The sequence below is a fragment of the Lepisosteus oculatus genome, chromosome 15, assembly GCF_040954835.1.
Source record: "Lepisosteus oculatus isolate fLepOcu1 chromosome 15, fLepOcu1.hap2, whole genome shotgun sequence".
Taxonomy (NCBI): Eukaryota; Metazoa; Chordata; class Actinopteri; order Semionotiformes; family Lepisosteidae; genus Lepisosteus; species Lepisosteus oculatus.
Genome location: NC_090710.1, coordinates 4,291,093 through 4,297,092, shown reverse-complemented (window position 1 = coordinate 4,297,092; position 6,000 = coordinate 4,291,093). Strand labels below are relative to the sequence as shown.

General features: G+C 46.5%; 1 protein-coding gene across 6 annotated transcripts in view; it reads left to right on the top strand.

The window, feature by feature from the left end:
- Nucleotides 1-842: 842 nt before the first annotated feature.
- Nucleotides 843-6,000, top strand: part of usp9 (ubiquitin specific peptidase 9) — a 59,889-nt gene continuing 54,731 nt past the window's right edge. For 2 of the 6 annotated variants that reach the window (XM_015363445.2, XM_015363442.2), the window contains exon 1: nt 846-1,612. The gene's annotated coding sequence lies outside the window, so the exon portion shown is untranslated. Of the gene's footprint in view, nt 1,613-6,000 lie in introns of all 6 variants that reach the window. The other 4 variants (XM_015363446.2, XM_015363444.2, XM_015363447.2 and 1 more) reach the window with 3 other exon arrangements.

Below are 6,000 nucleotides of genomic sequence, written 5' to 3'. Positions count from 1 at the left end.
CGGTCTGTCACACACAGGGCACACACTGATACAAACACACACACACTCACGCCAGGGCCACTTTTCCAGGAAGACATGGTGGGTCTTTGGACTGTGGGAGGAAACCCACAGAGAGAACATATAAAGCACCCCAGGCCCAGAACTGAACTCAAGGCTGCACCCCTGTTTATACTCTGGGATTTTTACTGGAACAACGCAAATGGAGTTTGTGAAGGTGCAACAGCAGTTTTTCGCTTGGGATTCTACCCACAACCTTCCTGTTGCATGTCCAGAACCCTGACCACTGCTCCACACTGCTGCCCCTCCCTTTCTCCTGCTTCATCTCCTATTCTGAAAGGATCATCACATCACTTATCCCTCCTTCTGCTCTTAATCAGACACCCTGTTTTGTAACCTTACATATTTTAGCTCAGATGCTTTCTGTAAGAGTTCCTTCTCACAAAGCGTATCAGCAAAGATGAAGTACATTGGAAAAACACTCAGAGACACCAATTCTTGAAACAATTTTGCATTTTTCGACGCTATTGTTTAATAGTTTATTAAGGTTTAATAGTTTATTAAGGTAGAATACGATGATGCGTGTGTCACATATATGCGATTATATTTTCAAATCGCCAGGAGGAAACTGCGTGAGCACAGTGCATATTTATATCTACCCCATCGTACGTCATAGGCATAACCACAAGACCGAGTATATATATATATTTTTTTCCAACATGTACGGTAAATGAGTATAGAGGAGGAGAGAAATGAGATCATCATCCGGGTCCTGTCGTTCCCTTGACGCTAAAGCAGTATTGCCTTCCTTCCTACAATGGGGACAATAACAAATGCAGTTTCACCAGACTTAGTGTGATTGGGGCAGAGATTCGCCCCCTCTAATCAACCTTTCTCTCCCTTCGGCATTTTGGCTCACTCCGCTGAGGAGCCAAAATGGCCTCTGTTTCATAAGCCCTGAATAAGGCGGAACAAGGGAAGGTAGGCGGTGCGGTTTTTACAAGAGAGGGGGTACGAGCGCCGCTGTGGATGAGGTGCAGAAAAACGGTGGAGCGCCAAAAAAAAAAATGCTGAAGCGTGAGGTCGTTGCACGGGGGCCGGAACTGGAGATGTTCTGAGAATCCTCGCGTGTTCGGGGCTGACGAGCTTCGCATCGGGCGCGTGGATTCCGGTCGGCCGTTCTGGGCTCGGGGGAGGCGGCGCGCTCTCCGCACGGGCTTGTCTGTCGCCGTTGTGCAGCGGCGCTGGAGTCGGGAGGCTGAGCTGCCGCCATATTGAAGCGAAGCACTTAGTGACTGACTGGCTGGGACTGAAACTGACAAGAGATCTGAGCTAGAGAGAGAGAGAGGGAGGGAGTTGTTGGGGGGGGTTCGCTACTGCTGCTGCTGGTGGTGACGCAGGAAAAACACCCCAAGAGCAGACAAAAAAAAAAAGCCAAGATACCCAGATCTTATTTTTTTATTTATTATTACAGTCCGATTTCACGCGAGACCGATTTTTGCAGCACGGCATCGTTGATGGAAAAATTAAACCCCGAACTTGGCTGAAAAGAAGACAAAATCACACAATCTGGGAGTACCCTAGCGAAAGGAAGAGAAGTCTTATCTAATTCCTGGTCAGTAAGTTGCATTGTAATTCTTTGTCACTTTCTGTTCAAAGATGAGAACCATTCTTCAGCGAGAATAAAAAAAACCGGCCAGCCCGGGGGTTGCAGGGGGTGTCTGCGGGGACAGAAAGGAGGTCGCCGTCGCCCGTGCTCGGGGCTGAGCAGCGGCGGGGTGCTGTGTGGAAAGCCGGCTGTCGCTGTGTTTTTACTGTAAAGGAGGAAAATGGCTGACTGCTCCCCCCGTTTCTGTCCTGCCGGGGACCGACTTGGGTGTCGACCAGGCCGGCGGGGGCTGAAGCCCCTGCATGCCCGGCCAGGCGCGGTGTCGCCCCCTGCCCCCCCTCCCCGGCGCCCCGGTCCCGGTCCCGGGAGGTGTCGGTGCCGGACGGGATGGCCGGCGAGCGAGAGCGCCGCTGGGAGAGCGCAGCGCCATTACTGAGGTGGAGTGGCGGCGCTGGGAAGCGGGTAGGCCCGGCGAACGACGCCTGGAAATTAGGCCTCGGCGACGACTCTGGCCGTGAAAGCGGGTGCTGCGGGCCGGATCGGAAAGATTTCCGAAACGGGGGCGGTTTAAAAATCGCATCGCGGGGCTTCGCGACTGAAACCCCGCTTGGACTGGGTTTTGTTCGCTAGAAACGCGTTCTTTATAGACACTCGTTTGCAGCCCCCGTTGGCCCACCGAGGTCTGGGTTTCCTCCGCCGCCCATTCTTTTTAGTCAGCATTGCTTTTATTACAAATAAACAGCAACAAATATGTTGAATGCAGTTTCCGTCCCCTCTGGAGAAAACAGTTACGTTGAAGGGGCGGATCACGGCTCTTCCTTTTATTAGCCTGACTGAACCTTTGCATGTTTTGCCTTTTTCCTAGTGTTTCCTTTATTTCAGCCATCTCTGCCTACTAGTAAGAAGAGCCAGGCTTATGAAATAGGTAACTAAGTAAGTAGTCGACCTTTGTTGCGATTAGACAGCAGCATTTGCGGTGCTCTAAGCTGTGTCTAGTTTTCTGTAACGATGACAGGCCTTTCTGTCGGTGGCTGGGGGAAAAAACGACCCCTTGACAACATCGCGATCTTAGTCCCTGCTGTGCTTCACCGATTTTATTTTCTGTTTCACCGGCCACATTGACTTCCTGTATGCAAAGGTGAATTGTGATGACTAGCCCCCGCAGGAGTGTGTACAGCAGCTGTTGACATGGGTGTGTGTGAACGTGTTTATGCGGATGAAAGCTCAATATCTGGGGGGCTGTTGTCAATGCAGTGTGACGCGAAAGGCAGTTCTAGAAAAGTGGCCCATGCTTCGTGATTTCCCCATAGCGATTCTACTTTTCGAGAGACTGGAACTACCTGTTTTTCCGTTTGTCTCCTTACCTCTTCACCCTCAACGCTTGTATCACCAGATCGCCGTGTCCTTTGGCATGTGAAGGCAAATGGCACAGAGAAACCTTTTCCTCACTAAAAGAAAAAAAACTCTGTGATTGGACCAGGTGTGAGAAGCTGGTTCTGATGACAAAGTGGTATTCGGTAGGATATTTCAGGTTGTGCCTTCTGTCCTTTTTGATTGCCAATACATAGGTTGGTGCTGGACGCTCCACAATGATGAAAAGGTTGCAGAAATTGATCTTTATCGACTGAGCTGTTGTTTTTCAAAATTCCACTGTGCTGTTACATGGTGCATATTTGGCATCCGGAATTGTGTGTCTGAATTAATAAGATTTATTTTGTTACTGGAAGAGAAATCTTGGTAATCTTAGTATTGAAGTAGGACGCAATTTAAGGTGTAGGTGTACGCCAAGCTTTCACTTTTAAGTCAGTATTGTTGTTTGGTCTTGTTTTGGTGAAGAGTTGGGCGTTTGATTGCATGGCTCAAGTTCAAAACTTCAAATTGTTGTCGGTTTCTCCTATTCGAAATTTGTAGGAGGGGAACTGGATCGCAGGTACTTTCCATGATCCTCATCTACAGAGAGTTATTAAGATTAGAAACTGAAAGAGTAGCTTGAAGTCTTACACTTATTTGCACAGGAAGTGAGTTATTCCCAGTGTCCCTTAATCATTTTAGAGAAATCCACATTTTATTAACCATACTTATCGGATGTGGGCAAATTGTCCTCGCTGTTTCTGACCAGCACTTTCTCCTCTTGGGTAAAAACATTGTTTGCAAACCTGTCCCATTTGGGTGAGAGTGGTGTGTTGAATGTGCCTTACTCAGACGATGCCTGCAAAGAAAGACTCTATGTAAGCTGCACAGCACTACAGTAAAATTCATAAAAACTGCAGGGCATGACAGATGTAACCCAAATGCCCTCTCCAGTGATGTGCAAGGTCCGAGCGATTCCTTAACTCGTAGGTTCCTTCACGGTGCGAAACCTCACAGAAGAGTGTGACCATGCCAAAAAGCATCCCTGAGTAAGTCTTCGACAAAGATCCATGTAGAGAATGTAACCTTTTCTCTCTTAAATTGGCTCAAACACAGGACGCCCTGCTGCCATTCTGTCTGGGCCCTGAAGTCTCCTTGCAGCCCTGGAGTTTGTATTGCATGTTGTGTTATTTGCTGGTATCCTGTTCCGGCACGAGTGGAAGCTGTATAGCAACTGGTCTGGACAGCTCCTTCCAGCAGGGGTTGCGGACGCCGGGGAAAGGTGCCTGAAGCTCTTTAATGGGTGGGGGTGGACCTTCATTGGTTCCGATTGAAATATCAGAATCTCTTAACCGCGTGAGGAGAAATCTGCGAAGGTATTGTTCCTCTCCGTTCCGTCAAAATGCCTGCATGTTTTTGTGACAGCGTTTCGTGTCTTTCAGGTTCCATTTGACTTCCATGTAAAGTGAAAATTCAGATGGAAGCGTCTCGCTTGCTTTCCTCCTTTCACGATGTGCGGTTACTGGCACAGCTTAAACTGTTCGGAGTTATTTCTGTTTTCTCTTGCTGTCTTTTTAAGTTTCCCCAGGCTTCACTTGAGCATTTCTCATCTTCAACGATGTAAGGGCAATGCAGCTGGACTGTGGGAAAGAGAATAGACATGCCAATGTTTTTGTCTTGCGCCCATCTTCAAAAAAGCTGAGAAGCAATTAAGGGAATTCCGTCCGCTAGTGATCTGTAAAGAAAAGCCATGACAAAATGAAATGTTCAATGTGTCCAATGTCCGTTTTGCTCCCGGAATTTCGGCATTCTAAGAGCGATAAGCTGATGGCATTGTCATGCGTTGGTTACTGTAAGTGCGAGGGAAAACGTACATGAAGAGTTGTCACATAACATGAAAAACAGTGGGGATACTACTGTGTGAGAAGCTTCACAAGATTGTTTTATAGCTATTATCTACTCATGCCGTTTTCAGTCAATCAGTTTTGTTCTTTTATATGTGGCTAAGCAATATTCATCCGGAGAAGTCCTTTTAATTTTGTAATTGTCTGATAATGAAGAGTTATATTCGATTTTTAATGTGATTTAATTTAATCTATTTGATAAATGACGGTTAAACTGCAGGCCATATCTAGTGGCTGTACTGCATAGGTATTTTGCTGGTAAAGACAGCATCAGTCAAATTCAACGGCCCATCTCTGTCAGTTTGTCAGGAATTGATTAGGGGGCAGCAGTTTTTGAGGTTGGCTGTGGCTAAGGACAGGGAAATTGAGCTAGGTGTTGAATAGTGCATCAAGTGACTGCGTTCACACCTGCTGCCATAAAGCTAAAGCTCTCTGTTTCAGGGAAAAAAATAGCCCATTTTAAGAGATGTAGTCATACATGCTCTAGACATCAGAACTTTATTTAAGTTTTCAGAGACTATTGGATTTGCTTGTTTAGTTCTTACATTTAACACTTTCAAGCTCTTGTGTCACACTTCCTGGCAATCTGAACAACACTGCCCAATCATTACTAGATCTCTCTTTCATAGTTTTTTTTAAAAAGCATTTCATGGTCATAATACTTGATAATGTGTGAATATCATGGATTCTGATGGGTAAAAATGCTGCTCAAGTCAGGCTGGAGTGGGCAATGAGCATCCTGCAACAGTATCTTTTGTTGTTCTGTGTCTGTTGTGAGTGTTCGCTGTCTGTGTTTAGACTGTTTTCTTGAAGTTCAGTCGTGTTTCCAGACTGTGCCAGAGTATCTTTGCACAGTATGATATTCTGTCCTCCACCACCTTCCAAAACTATAGCCGCTCCTTGATCCGGGGTTTTTTGTAAGCATGAATGCTGGTGTTTATTGGGGCTTTACAAAAGAGACCGTCACTATCAGCATGCTGACTTTGGTTTGCAAATGTTTTCATGTAATATGGTGCATAAATTAATGTACTTAAGAACATGGAGATCTAATTTGGGCATCTTATTCTCAGTGGTGTTTCCAAGCAATTAAGACCCCCTAAATCACAGGCAGAGTGCAATGCCCACAGTTTCCTCCACCAC